This window comes from Microcebus murinus, chromosome 10 (assembly GCF_040939455.1).
Source record: "Microcebus murinus isolate Inina chromosome 10, M.murinus_Inina_mat1.0, whole genome shotgun sequence".
Taxonomy (NCBI): Eukaryota; Metazoa; Chordata; class Mammalia; order Primates; family Cheirogaleidae; genus Microcebus; species Microcebus murinus.
Window position 1 is genome coordinate 19,156,273 of NC_134113.1, and position 16,544 is coordinate 19,172,816.

The window sequence follows — 16,544 nt, forward strand, 5'->3', positions numbered from 1 at the left end:
TTTAAAGAGAACATCCAAGTTGAGCAATGAAATAATTTTAGAAACCAAATATAAAGGAAAAAGGTTTTTATGACTTTATAAAATATGAAATAAGGCAGGTTTGCACATGACAAAATTGGCAAATATATAGTCACTGGTTTTGTTCCCCGAACTTCCCAAAGTTTGGAAAAAATGAATTTTCCCAAATTTCATTAAATTTCTTCTACCCAAATTGGTGGAATGGGTGGGCAGTAAGCTGTACTTAAGTATTATTGATTGGGGAAACATTTGATTCTGTTAATATTTAGTTCCTTTTAGCTAATGTATTTTTAATCTCTTATTTAAAATTGTCAATGCCGTAGTGAATTCCCACATAACACAATATTCCAAGTGTTTGTCTTAAAATATGGTCATAGAGATTATTTTTTTAAATTGTGTCTCAGTTACAGGGAAAGCAAAATATTGGTGCTAAAACCAGAGGATAATTTTGATTCTTCGCTGCTCTTGGACACATGAAACTGTAACAAACAAGTGCTAAAAAGCCAAAGTCAAGTTGCTTTCTATAAGTTGTCCAATGTTACTAACAGGTAAAATTATTCCTTTTCTTTCTCTTTTTTGAATGGCTTTCTATTTTTACCAGAAAGAATAAAACAGATTGTAATCTGGCTACAGTGACATATAGTTGCTTAGAGATCCACTAATGTTGCCAACATGTCTGCATGTCAATATTTTATCTAACTATAAAGGTTTCTTTAAAGTCTCCTCTTCAATATCCATATGATAAATTCTCTCAGTAGAAATGTTGAAGGTTTGTTTATTTTTTATTGATTATATTCTGCTCCTTTATTAATATTCCAGATATTAATAACTCTGCTTTCTAAGAAATGTCAGCCCTAATTCAGTAAAAAATTCTAACTGTTCCATTCAAATATAGCATGAGTAACAAATGTTTTTAAGTATCCATATATGGTTTTGTAAAATGTAATATGTTACTATCTTTTACAGTTAAGTTCCTTTAATATGTTAGTAGTTTCTGCTAACAGCAAGACTTTCCATTAATTACATTTAAAGATGGGTTGGATGGCTGGGTATGGTGGCTCACACTTATAATTCCAGCACTTTGGGAGGCCAAGGCAGGGACTCAAGGCCAGCCTTACTATGGGCAACATAGTAAGACCCTAGCTCTACAAAAAATTTTTAAAAATAGCCAAATGTGGTGGTGCACACCTGTAGTCCTAGCTACTAGGGTGGCTGAGGCAGGAGGATCGTTTGAGCCTAGGAATTTGAGGCTGCAGTGAGCTATGACTGGGCATTGTACTCTAGCCTTACAATTGAGATAAAAAATACAAATTAAATTTTAATTAGACATAATTGACTTCACAATTAGAGTGACGTGACAGCCTGAGTGACAGAGTGATACCTTGTCTCTAATTTTTTTAATTAAAAAAATAAAAATTAAGATGAGTGGATGATTAAATAGGATTATAGTTCACTAGAACTAAATTGGAATCATCCTTATATAACAAAGAATAGAAAATCAAACATACTCAAATAATATGCTATTTTCTATATAAATGACTCCTTTAAATCTGTATATATTATATTTTTTATAAAAAATAGCCACTTTGACTACTTACTATTCAAATTTAAGACAAGTTATTCAAATTGCCCTAAAAAAAATAGCTCCTTATTCATCTATATGGATACAACTAAGAAAATTACCCTCATTGTCCTTAGAGTAGTGGTCTATTATATCATGAATATAAATATTAATTCTATTTCATGAAACTGCTTCAATCAACAACCAGAAAATAAATCAGTACTCTCAAACCTTGGATCCATTACTCCAATGTAAGACAGGTTTGCAATTTCCCAGCATTGCACCAAACTGTATAATTTACTTCCCAATCCCACAAAGGTTACACACCAGAAAATTTCCAAATGGTATTTAAATTAAATAAATCCAGTTATTTAAAGTTTCAAAACTAAACTGTTTTATCTTTAAAATTCCTACAACTATTTTAGTATAACATCGTTCATGTTTAAAATAAATCAAGATTTTGTCTAATGTAAATGTACAATTTATTCTCACCCTATTGACTATAACTAGTTAAATAAAACTATGCAAGCTCTTGCTCTTGTAAGAAAAGGTTTTGACTAGATTAACAGTGTTTATACTGGGATTGTAAAAACATTTTAAATCCAAATAAAAATGCAGTCCAGAAATCAATTTTCATGATCAGGTGCCCACCATGACAGCATATTCTATTATTCAAACCAGTAACAACTGATTGAGAGAGTCTGTGGTCAAATCAGAAAATGTTTTGCTAGGAAAACATGCCAGCTGGCTAATATATGAAGGAAGTTCAAATTGTTCAATGTTCAATTCTCTGATGAACATAAGAAGGATATTGTATTTCACAAGAATAAAATGAGAAAAAGCAAGTCACACATTTTTAGAAAACTTGTACTTTGTATATTATAGCAAAGTTATTTTTATAATTAAAATTCTAAATGAACTTTACATTTTTACTTAACTGGACATTTTGTTATCATTAGAGAAAAGAAAGGTCTACATAAGAGCACTAACTGGCTGTGTGACTTTGGGTAACATACTGAAACCCTTCTGAGTCAGTTTCCTTGGTTATAAAATGAGATTATACAGATTAAATAACACTTGATAAATGGTAGGTAATCAAACATGTCAATTTCCTTTCTCTTCCCCTATTCAAAGTAAAGTAATTGTTTTGGGGGTAAGGGTGGTGATAAATGTAATACAATTTTAAAAACCTGTTTCTTCTTATTTGTTAGGTCACCATTACAGTCAGCTACAGTTACTGTGATTGCTTTACATGAAGTTATAAAATTAATACCTTCATCTATTTTAAGCAATTGAACTTTGTAACCCTCTCAATAAAATGAATTAAAGTGGGAAACAGTGTATATAACATAATTTCCAGGCCAATTCAAACTATGAAGCTAATTCAAAAGAAAGAAAAGGCCAAAATATTATTCGGCACCTAATGAAGTCATGTATATTTGCAATACTTTGAAGTCAATAGTTCTCAATGAATCTATAATAGGTTAAACCTTTAGCAGTATAAAACTGCTATAAAAGTATTATGTACCTAAAGCTATAAAATTTTCCCCCCTCAAGAAACAAGCCAAAAACCCAAAACTCAAAAGGTTATTTTAATATACCTTTTCTTTTCTCTCACTCAAGCAGTTAAGAAAACAAACATGTCATTACACAAACTAACAACTCTACTAGGTATTCAAAAGTGTTACTAGAGGGGTGAGGTAAGATGGCTGACTAGAGACACTGGTCACCAGATGGTCTTAGAAAGAAGGGAAAGTTTTAGATGAAAAAAAAAAAGTAACTCAAGTGTAATTCTGAGTGAAAAGTGCCAGAACCTACAGGAGATTCCACAGGAAGAAGTTGCACAACTGAACATGAAGAAGCAAGATTTCAAGATTTTGGCAGAGATCAACCCCCAAGGAATCTGCATCCCTGTAGAAAGTGTAGATGGGGGTTTTGTTTCTCCTTCCCTCACACTTCTAGCAGACCTACAGGCTCCCGAGCTGCTAGAGAGCTTCTCTAACCTCATGAGCCCAAAAGCTGCTGCCACCAGTGAACTGGGAGCTTTTTGAGAATAAAGCACTGGCTGCCAACTCCCTTGGGTTCACTTCCTCTTGCCATAGACCTGAGCTGAGGTGATGGGCGCCATACTGTTTCTCCACCCATTGTGTGCCTCTGTCCTCCCCAGGGAGCTTCAGCCCTTCAGTTTTCATGTCACTGGCCCCCACATAAACATTCCCCAAATCTTGCCCAGACTACAGTGGCCATAGAAGATCCTTGGGTCCTAGGGGAACTATGTAATCCCAGAGCATTTTGGGTGAGCTGCCCTCTAGGGGGACGGACAAGGAGGACAAGAGTGCCAGCTCTCCTCCATTGAGACTCTTCTCCTTCCCAGCCCCTCCTCACTGATGAATGGCAGTTCACACATGAGTTGGCACAGGTGCCCCAAGGCACAATTGAGCCAGGACTCTCAGGAGTGGCTCCTTCCCCTCGGTTGGTGAACTCACCACACCTTTCCTCTTAAGACCTGCAGTAGACCAAGGAGTGCTCTGACTGTGAGCTTCCTACCTACCAGCCCTCCCCAGTGCTGTTCGCCTGGTTGCTCCAGCAGAGCAGAGCATATCACAAAATGGAGGGACATTTAGCCTGCTTTCGGCACTCCACAGGCAACTCGGGACCGATACCATTCTCCCTCACAAGGTCAGGGATTGAACTTGGGGGATGAAAGTACAGGCGCAGAGGCTGGATCCCGTTCTGTAGGACTTGATTGTGTTGCTCAGGGCATGGAGGGGAGATCTGTGAACTAATCTTGGGAGGGGAGGTAGCCCATGTGGATGAAACTAAAAGAAGAGTGCCAGCCCCAGGGCACTTGCAGGGTACCCATCCCAACAGGAAAGCCACACTTTCGATTTGTAGTTGGATCCTGGGAACGGAAGTTCCCAGCCTATGGCGGTGCCACTGCTAATGAACTCAGCTAATTTGGGCCACTGCTGGCACCTGGAAGGAGATACACAAGGCAAGGGAAGAAAAAGAAGAGTGAAATTCACTCTCATCTGCCAAACTTTGAATCCAGACAGCCCTGCCCAATGAACAGACTATCTGGTTTGCTGGGGCAACTTCAGACCTCCCTGGTGGCTTTTCCCAGTGACCGGGAAGCTAACCATTGACCCCAGCTGACATAGCTCTTGTGCCTGCCTTTGTGAAGCCTGAAGGCAGGCTCCTCCAACCCAGCCCCACTCATCTACACTCCTCCAATCACAGAGAACATAGTTGAGTAGTACCCACGAGCACCACCTACTGTCTCAGAGATTAAACTGGGTGTCCTGCTATAATTCACACTGTTAAGAAAACCAATGGGCTGGAGAAAGAGAAAGGATTTCAAAGACCTCCATCTTCCCTTAGGGAATCTGCCCACACACATAATTCACTACCACTACAGCCTACAAAAAATTTCCAATTTAGAAAACCACCACACTAAAGATATCTATAACCAAGGTATCAACCCAGAACCTAGACCCCCATCAAACTACCCACAAGCAAAGCCAAGGGTCCTTACCCCATATATGCTATAGACACACCCTTAAGAATGGAGGGAGGGAAGGAAGCCTTATCTAAACAAAAGAAAATCCAAAAACAAGAAGCAACAGCTGCTCCAGATGAGAAGAAATCAGTGCAAGAACTCCAGAAGTCTGAAAAATAAGACTGAAAGGACACCCATAAGGAGCACACCAGCTCTCTAGCAATGGATACCAACCAAAGTGAAAATAATGAAATGACAGATAAAGAATTTCAAATATGGACTGTAAGGAAGCTCAATGAGAGCCATCAGAAAAGGTAAAACGAATTCAAAGAAACTAGAAAAACAATTCAGGAAATAAATGAAAAATTTACTGAAGAGACAGATATATTTAAAAAAATCGAATTTTGAAAAATGAAAAATGCCTTAAGGGAAATACAAAACACACTGAAAAGTTTTAAGACTATAAACCAAGCAGAAAAAAGAATTTCAGAGCATTAAGACAACTCTTTTGAATTAACCTAGTCAGTCAAAAATAAAGAACAAAGAATTAAAAGGAATGAACAAAGTTGATGAGAAATATGGGATTAAGTAAAATGGACAAATATAAGAATCATAGCTATCCCTCAGGGCGAAGGACAAGCAAAAGGCCTAGAAAATTTGTTTGTGGAAATAATTGCGAAAAACTTCCCTGGTCTTGCTAGAAATTTAGACATGCAGATTCCAGTTGAATGAACACCTGGGAGATTTATTGAAAAGAGGCATATAGTTATCAGACAGGCCAAAGTCAACACAAAGGAGGAATTCCTATGAGCTGTGAGGCGAAGCATCAAGTAACTTACAAAGAAAAATCCATCAGACTAACAGCAGACTTTTCAAGAGAAAATTTACAAGCTAGAAATGAATGGGGTCCTATCTTTAGTCTCTATAAAGTGAATAACTGCCAGTAAAGAATTTTGTATCCTGCTAAACTAAGTTTCATAAATGAAGGAGAAATAGTCTTTCCCAGACAAGCAAACACTAGAGGAATTTGTCATTACTAGACTTCTTATAGGAAATGCTAAAAAGTTCATTTTACATGCAACAGCACAACAGATTCCAACCAGTGTAAAGCACCCCAAAGTTACAGCTAACAGCTCTAATAAAATAGTATAAGAAGGAAAATAAAACAATAAAGTATCATCCAACATGTTGAACAGAACAGCATCCTATACATCAATACTAACACTCAATGTGAATAGTGTGAATACTCCACTTAAAAGACATAAACTGGCTGAATGAATGCAAAAAAACAATTCAAATATATGATGTCTCCAAGAAACACATCTAAACCACGAGCATTCACACAGACCCAAGGTAATGGGATGGAAAAAAAATATTCCACACAAACGGAAATCAAAAGCAAATAGGTGTAGCCATTCTCATATCAGATAAAATAGACTTTAAACCAACAATGTTTAAAAAAAAAGAAAAAGAAAAGAAAAGATCACAATCCTAAATATATATGCAACTAACATAGGAGCTCCCAGTTTCATAAAGCAAATTCTTCTAGATCTAAGCAAAGAAATAGTAGCATCTTAATGGTTGGGGATTTCAACACTCTGAGAAAAAAATTTAAGTGGAAAATAAATTAAAGAAACACTGGACTTCAATGGGACTCTAGAATAAATGGACCTAATGGACATTTACAGAACGTTATACTCAAAAACTACTGAATATGTATGCATTTTTCTCATCAGCATATGGGGCATTATTCAAGACTGATCATATCTTAGGCCACAAAACAAGTCTCAGAAAAATTTTTTAAAAAATCGAAATCATCCCATATATCTTATCAGACCACAGTGAAATAAAACTAGAAATCAATTCCAAGAGAAACACTCAAATCTACACAAAGTCATGGAAATTAAACAACCTGCTGCTGAATGACCCTTGCGACACTGATGAAATTAAGATGGGGATCAAATGATTCCTCGAACTTAATGACAAAGGGGACACAAGCTTTCAAAATCTATGGGATACAGAAAAAGCAGCTCTAACAGGAAAGTTCATAGTTTAAATGCCTACATCAAAAACACAGAAAGATCACAAATTAACAATCTAATGCCACATATCAAGGAACTAGGAAAAGAAGAACAAACCAATTCTAAAGCCAGCAGAAGAAAATAAACAACAAAGCTCAGAGCAGAACTAAATGAAATAGAAAACAAAAAACAACACAAAGGATCAATGAAACAAGAAGTTGGTTCCTTGAAAAGATAAATAAAATTGATAAACCACTAACCATATTAACCAAGAATAGAAGACAAGGGACTGAAATAACCTCAACCAGAAATGAAAAAGGAAAGATTACAACTGATATCACAGAAATACAAAATATCATGTGTGAATACTATGAAAACCTCTATGTTAAAAAAAAAAAAACTAGAAAACCTAGAGGAAATGGAAAAATTCGTAGAAACACATAACCTCCCAAGTTTGAATCAGAAAGAAATAGAAATCCTGAACAGACCAATAACAAGCAGTGAGGTGGAAGCAGTAATAAAATAATAAAAATCTAACAACAAAACCCCAAACCAGCTAGATTCACAGATGAATTCTACAAGACCTACAAATAAGAACTGGTATCTATCCTACAGAAACTATTCCATTGAGAAGAAGGGAACCCTTTCTAACTCATTCTATGAAGCCATATTACCTTAACACCAAAGCCAGGAAAAGATACAACAGAAAAAGAAAACTATAGAGCAATATTCCTTATAAACACAGATGCAAAAATCCTCAACAAAGTACTAGCAAACCAATTCAAGAGGACATCAAAAAGATAATGCAATATAATCAAGTGGGTTTCATTTCATCCCAGGCATGCCAGGATGGCTTAACATATGCAAATCAATAAATGCGATATACCACATAAACAGAAACAAAAACAAAGACCACATTATCATCTCAAGAGATGCAGAAAAAACATTTAATAAAATCCATCACTCTCATAATAAAAACCCTTGACAAATTAGGCATAGGAGGAACATGCTTAAAAATTATAAAAGCCATATATAACAAACTCACAGATAATATCATGCTGAATGGGAAAAGTTGAAAGCATTCTCCCTAAGAACTGGAACAAGACAAAGATGCCCACTTATCACCACTTCTATTCAACATAGCATTGCAAGTCCCAGCCAAAGCAATCAGGCCAGAGAAAGAAATAAAGGGTACCCAAGTTGGAAAAGAGGAGGTCAAACTATCCCTGTTTGCTGATAATATGATCTTGTATCTAGAAAATCCTAAATACTCCACCAAAAAACTTCTGGAATTGATAAATAAATTCAGTAAAGTCTGAAGTAACAAAATCAATGTACACAAATCAGTAGCATTTATATAAACTAAAAACAGTCAAATGGAAAATCAAATGAAGGAGTTTTAGCTATTCACAATAGCTAAAAAGAAAATGAAATACCTAGGAATATATTTAACCAAGGAGATGAAAGATCTCTACAAAGAGAACTACAAAACACTGATAAAAAAAAAAAATCACAGATGACAGAAACAAGTGAAAAAACATTACCTGCTCATGGTTTAGTAGAATCAGCATTAAAATGTCCATACTGTCCAAAGTGATTTACTGATTCAACCTGATCCCCATCAAAATACCAAAGTCATATATCACAGATCTATAAAAAAGAAAACTAAGCTTCATTTGGAACCAAAAAAGAGCCCGAATAGGCAAAGCAATCTTAACCAAAAAGAAAAAATCTGGAGGCATCACATTATCTGACTTCAAATTATACTACAAGGCAATCACTACCAAAACAGCATGGTATTGGTATAAAAGTAGAGACATAGACCAATGGAACAGAATAAAGAACCCAAAAATAAAGCCATTTATCTACAACCAACTGATCTTCAACAAAGAAGACAAAAAACATACACTGGGGAAAGGAAGCCCTCCCTATTCAATAAATGATGCTGGAAAAATTGGGTAGCCACATGCAGAAGAATGAATCAGGACCCTCTCTCTCACTATATACAAAATTGATGGATTAAAGACTTAAATGTAAGGCAAGAAACCATAAAAATTCTAAAAGAAAATATAGGAAAAACTCTTCTAGACATCAGACTAGGTGAAGAATTTATGACTAAAACCCCAAAGGCAAATATAGCAACAACAAAAATAAATAAATGGGACTTAATTAAAAAGCTTCTGCACAGCAAGGAAAATAATCAACAGAGTGAATAGATAGCCTACAGTAGGGAAGAAAATATTCACAAACTATATATCCAACAAAGGACTGATAACCAGAATTTACAAAGAACTAAAACAAATTAAAACTACAATGAGATACCACCTTACTGCTATCAGAATGGCCATTATTAAAAAGTCAAAAAATAATAGATGCTCATGTGGATGCAAAGAGAAAGAAACACTTATACACTGTTAGTAGGATGGAAAACAGCATGGAGATTCCTCAAAGAAATAAGTGTAGACCTACCATTTGATCCAACAATCTCCCTTCTGGGTATGAACCTAAAGGAAATGAAGTCATTTTATCAAAAAGGCATCTTCACTTAAATGTTTATCACAACACAATTTACAATTGCAAAGAAGTGGAATCAACCTAGGAGACTATCAATTCATAAGTAAAGAAAATGTGTTATGTATACTGCATGGAATACTACTCAGCTATAAAAAGAAATGAGATCATGTCATGTCATTTCCAGCAACTTGGATGGAACTGGAGACCATTAGCCTAAGAAAAGTATCTCAGGAATGGAAAGTCAAATACCTTATATTCTCACTAGTAAGTGGGTACACACAGGTACAAAGCAATATAAAGGGCATGAGAAACCAAGGAGGAGGAAGGGTGGGGAGGGGGAGTATGAGATAAAAAATGGGTACAATGAACACTATTCTGGTGATGGGCACACCAAGAGCCCTGACTTAAGCATTATACAAGGTAGCCATGTAACAAAAACATCTGTACCTCCTTAATTAATATTTTAAAATAATAAAAAGTTTTACTATAGTCAAATTCAGTTGTAAGAACTAGGACTTGTGCTCTCAAACTTCAGAGAGTTAATAACCTACTAATTAGAGCTCAAACACGGATAAAAAACATAGGTAATTGATATATACAGCCAACTCCATCTTTTTATCACTATATGCTACTTATGAATGCACCAGCAGGCGTATGTGCATGTTGTTTCATACAGCTGACTGCTTGGGAAGACTGAGCACAGTTGAGGATTCCTGAGCTGTGTATGTGGAATGTTAATGTGGAAGTAAAACTGAACTGCAACCCACCATCCCCTCTACACATGTGCACACACAAACTGTGAAAAGCTCAGTTACAACTCACCTCTCCTCTTCTTTCCCACCCAGAATCTGAACTTTCACAGTGAATTAAGTGAATTAGCAAGTAGAAAATTAGCAAGTAGAATGAGACACTGAGTGACTGCTACACAGATAAATCCTAAAGAAAAAAAGACTTGGATTGAATATTTCAATATATCAAAATTTTTAGAATGAGAGACATTTTTCAGATTATATTTCACTTAGCTTTTTTATAAGATATATTAATATTTCATTAAAGTCATTCATAAACAAAAGAATTTGATTTATGAAATTTGAAATATGGTCTGATTCTAGAATAACACTTTCAATCATGATATGATATTGATTTCTTATTATTATAACTGCCTGTTTCTCTCTCTCAGTATTTTCTGGTATGTGGTCACCAAAGTTTAACCTTTGGCTATTTTGTTTATTCAATATCCTAAGATTGCTTAATTTGGAGCTATTTCTTTAAATTACTAAAGAAGAAAAAATTAAAATAAAAATACTCAAGCAATAAAATTGGCAAGATTTGGATACGGGTTACAAGGAGGAGCAAAGGAAAGAGACTCTAAGATGACCTATGCGTGTCCAGCTTCAGTGACAATGGTATGTATCATTGAGACTGAAAATATGACTGGGAAAATAAGCTGATGAAGGAAACAATGTGCTCTATTTTAAAAACTGATGTGGAGACAGGTGTGGAAAATTAAGGTAAAGATGTCCAGGAGTACCTGATCATACAAGATTAAGACTCAGTAGAGAGGTCTCCCACATAAATGCTAGTAGAACAAAGTAAGGGAAATGTATACAGTGAAAGTAAGTAAAAAGGAGTGCACTGGAAAATACTAAAAGAGTTAGGAATATGGATGCCACCTCAGATTATGCCACTCTGGCATACTGAATATTGGGTTTAAAAGTACTTGAAAAACAGAAGATACACAATCACTGTGAACTTCCTTCTGTTTCTTAAAAGTAGGAGATGAAATTCACATGTGAAAGATGTATTCTCTATACAAGAAGGAAAGTAACGCTCTTATTATCAAGGATAGGAAGTTGAGGTGTAGTGAAGTCTGTAACAAACAAACCTTGTTAAACTAACACTTATCTTCCTGGCCACTCCTCCATCCAGTTAATTACCCTAGCCCAATACCCTTTGCTTTGTCACATTTTCATTTTACTACTAGTCTTTGTCTAATTCATACATAAGTGTTCAACTGTAAACTTATCTTTGGGTCTTCGTTTCCTTATAAAGTTTCCTGTGCCTTGGAACACTTTTATTGAACAAATTTGTATGATATTTGCTTATTGATCTGTCTTAAGTCAAAGTCAACTTAATTCTCAGGCCCAGCTGAAAAACCCTAAAAAAGTGGAGGTAAAATTTTGCCTTCCCTACCATATCAACAAAGTGTATAACAAAGAGAGTATCTAAAATATATATAGAACTTTTCCAAATAACCAAGAGACAAAAACAACTCAATAGTAAAATAAGCATAGGAAATAAACAGAAAATCTAAGAAGAGGATATTTGCCTCATAAAATGAGTTTTGAAGTATCCCCTCTTCTTCGGTTTTTTGGAAAAGTTTGAGAAGGATTGGTATTAGTGCTTTAAATGGTAGAATTTAACAATGAAGCCATCAGGATCTGGGCTTTTCTTTGATAAAAGATTTTTTATTATACAATCTCCTTAATTGTTATTAGTCTACTCAGATTTTCTATTTCTTCATGATTCAGTCTTGGTAGGTTTTATGTGTCTAGGAAATTATCCATTTGTTATAGGTTATCCAATTCATTGGCATAAAATTGTTCAAAGTAATCTCTTATGATCCTTTACATTTCTGTAGTATCAGCTGTAATGTTTCCTCTTTCATTTCTGATTTTATTTGAGTCTTCTCTTTTTTCTTAGTTTACCTAAAGGTTTGTCAATTTTATTTTTTTAAAAACCAACTCTTAGTTTTATTGATCTTTTCTATTGTTTTTCTAGTCTCTATTTCATTTATTTCTTTTTGTTTGAGACAGTCTCACTCTGTTGCCTGAGCTAGAGTGCCATGGCATCAGCCTAGCTCACAGCAACCTCAAACTCCTGGGCTCAAGCGATCCTTCTTCCTCAGCCTCCCGAGTAGCTGGGACTACAGGCATGCGCCACCATGCCTGGCTAATTTTTGCTATATATTTTTAGTTGGCCAATTAATTTCTTTCTATTTTAGTAGAGATGAGGTCTCACTCTTGCTCAGGCTGGTTTCGAACTCCTGACCTTAAGGGATCCACTGGCCTCGGCCTCCCAGAGTACTAAGATTACAGGCGTGAGCCACCGTGCCCGGCCCATTTATTTATTTTTTTTAATCTTTATTATTTCCCTCCTTCTGCTAATTTTGGCCTTAATTTGTTATTTTTCTAATTCCTTTAGATGTAACATTAGGTGGTTTACTTAAGATATTTCTTCTTTTTTGATGTAGGCTTTTATTGCTGTAAACTTTCCTCTTAGAACTGCCTTTGCTTTATCCCATAAGTTTTGCTATGCTGTGCTTCCATTTTCATTTGTGTCAAGATGTTAATATTTTTAAATTTCCCTTTAATTTCCTCTTCAAACCAGTGGTTGTTCATGAGCATGTTGTTTAATTTCCACGTGTTTCTGAATTTTCTGAAATTCTTGTTATTGATTTTTAGTTTTATATCATATATCTTCATATATGAAAGATCTATACACCAAAAACTATAAAATAATGATAAAAGAAATTGAAGAAGACACAAATAAATGGAAAGGTATTCGTATCCATGGATTAGAAGAATTAACATTGTTAAAATGTCCGAACTACCCAAAGCAATACACAGATTCAACACAATCTCATCAAAATTCCATCACACTTTTCACAGAAATAGAAAAATAATTCTAAAATTCATAGGGAACCACAAAAGACCCCCAATAGGCAAAGAAATTTTGAGCAAAAAGGACAAAGCTAGAGGTATTACACTACCAGACTTCAAAATATATTACAAAACAACAGTAATCAAAATAGCATTGTACTGGCATAAAAACAGATACAGACACCAATGGAACAGAATAGAGTGCCCAGAAATAAATTCACACCATTTATGGCCAACTGACTTTTGACAAAGATGCCAAGAACACATAATGGAGAAAGAACAGTCTCTGCAATAAATGGTGCTTGGACAACTGGATATCAACATGCAGAAGAATGAAATTAGACCCTTCTCTCATTCCCTACAGAAAAATCAACTCAACATGGATTAAAGACTTAAATGTAAGACCTGAAACTGTAAAAGTAATGGAAGAAAACATAAAAGAAAAGCTCTATGACATTGGTCTGGACAATGATTTTTTTTGGATATAAACCCAAAAGGACGGACAACAAAAGCAAATACAAATAGGATTACATCAAATTAAAAAGCTTCTGCACAGCCAAAAAAATAATCAACAGAGTGAAGAGACAACCTCTAGAATTAGAGAAAATATTTACCAACAATACATCTCATAAAGGGTTAATATCCAAAATATATAAAGGAACTCAAACAATTCAATAATAACAAAATAACCCCATTTAAAAATAGGCAAAGAATCTAGGAGTAGTGGTGCACACCTATAGTCCCAGCTACTTGGGAGGCTGAGGTAGGAGGGTCACTGGAGCCTAGGAGTTCCAGTGGCCCTGGTCCAGCCTGGGAAACAGGGAGACCCTGCCTCTAAAAAAAAAATAAAATAAACTTTAAAATTTAACAATTTTTTTTTTTTATAAAAAGAGCAAAGGGTCTCAATAGGCATTTCCCCAAATATGTACAAATTGCCTAAAGGTATATGAAAAAATGCTCAACATCACTAATCATCAGAGAAATGAAAACTAAAACCACAATGAGTAATCAATCACCTCACACCTCTTTAAATGGCTGTTATCAAAAGGAGGAAAGATAACAAATGTTGAAGAAGATGTGGAGAAAAGAGAACCCTTGTATACTGTTGGCAGAAATGAAAACTAGTATAGCCACTATGGAAAACAGTATGGAGGTTTAACAAAAAGTTAAAAATAGAACTACCATATGATCCAGCAATCTCAATACTGGATATATATCCATAGGAAATGAAATCAGTATGTGAAAGAGATACCTGCATTTCCATGTTCATTGCAGTATTATTCACAATAACAAGATATGGAATCAACTTAAGTGTCTACAGTGGATGAATGGATTAAGAAAATGTGGTATACATACACAATGGAAATGATGCAGCGTTTAAAACAGAAGTAAATCCTGTCATTTGGAACAACATGGACAAACCTGGAGAACATATGTTAAGTGAAATAAGCCAGGCACTGAAAGAAAAATATCACATGATATTTTTTTATACATGTGAGTATAAAAAAGTTGAACTTACAGAAGTAAAGAACAGAATGGTAGTTGCTGAGGGCAGAGACGAGGAGATGTTGGTCAAAGAATACAAAATTTCAGTTAAAATAGGAGAAATATAATTTCAAGAAATCTATTGTACCACATGGTGACTTTAGTTATTAATAGTAACAATGTGTTGTATCCTTGAAAATTGCTAAGAGAACAGATTTTAAGCATTCTCACCACAAAAATGATAAGTACATGAGGTAATGCATGTTAATTAGCTCACTTTAGCCATTTCCAAATGTATACATATTTCAAAACATGTTGTACACGATGAAAATAATTTATTTGTCAATTTAAAAAATTTAATTTTTAAAAAATTAAGTGATTTGCCTATGGCCACTCAGAGAAAAGGTTGAACTGGGCTGAGAATCCAGGCAGACTTACTCTAGAACATTTATTAACAATATATCCTGAATATTTTTCCATTTCAATAAATGTACATATACCCAAACTTTTTAATGATTGCACACTATTCCATTGGTGGTTTATCATGCTACATAGCCTCAACTTCCAGGTGATGTACATTTAGATTGTTTCTAGTTTATTTCATTATTAAAAATGATTCTATTTAAAAAAAGAGAATATCTATGTGGTCAAATAAGCATTTTTTAAATGTTTAAAAGCTATAGTTATCAGAAAAATTAAAATGAAATATCATTTTTTTCTCTTTTCTGATAAAGTTTGAGAAGACCTAATGTGGGGAGAGAGAAATAAGAAAATGACACTGCTGACATAAACGTAAATTCTAACAACCACATGTGAGATAAAGATGTGTCTATCATATAACCACTGAAATAAGGGGCCTAGAGAACCTCTTGCTCAGTACACAGACATTTCGTTTCAAGGCAGAACTGTAATGTAACACCAAAAAACTTCAAACAATCTAAAGATCCATTAATAAATAAAATGTAACAGTGATATAAAGGGACATGTACAATTGTTAAAATGAATAAATTAGATAAACTTTTGTATCAGCACCTGAAAATATCTTGAAAACAATGTTGGATGAAAAAAACAAGATATGGAAAGAACTTATATCATCTGTTATAATTTTAAAATAGACATACCAACAGGGCAACTTGGCTGCCTCAATATACAGAGAAAGCACCACCTCCCTCCCCAGCGCTGCGCCCCTCCATAAAGAATACCTAAAATTATAAGAGGAAATAGGAAAAAACTTTTTAAGCATGACTAAATGGTCTATAAAGAGAATTGAAACTATAAAAGGCCAAAATCAATGAGAAAGTACCAATACAGAGGGGTAAGCAAAAGGTGGGGCTTGTGTTTGCTTAAAGGCAAACTCCATATCTTCTATCACTCTCTGGCTCTAGAACCTGGTTTTTATAAACTCTGAGCACAAAGTTTAGAAGACAAGGCAAAGCCCCAAATAGGTGGGAAGCTGAATCAGAGACCTTCATCACCCACTCTGCCTTTATAAGACCAAAGCATTCTAAAGACCAACTCTCTTAATATGCCCATTAGAAAAACGATGTGCTCAGCAGAAGGTGATGGTGGAGAGATACACCAGTGAAGTGATTCTTGAAGTCACTTCAGTATTATGCTTACTCCTCTTGGTAATCTTCACTTAGATTTTCACCTAGTAATTTCTATTGAGGAAGGGGAAAACAACCATCTATCTTGGCAGGAAATTGAAGTTTTATTCCCTGGAGAGAGTAAAACAGAATCTCTGAAGAGTACAGTTGAGAGCAGAAGTGCCATATGAAAACCAT

The 16,544-nt window shown here is 34.9% G+C and overlaps 1 protein-coding gene across 1 annotated transcript in view; it reads right to left on the reverse strand.

The window, feature by feature from the left end:
• The window catches only part of PARPBP (PARP1 binding protein), an 81,880-nt gene that overhangs the window by 57,475 nt on the left and 7,861 nt on the right, over positions 1-16,544 (reverse strand). The window lies entirely within an intron of this gene.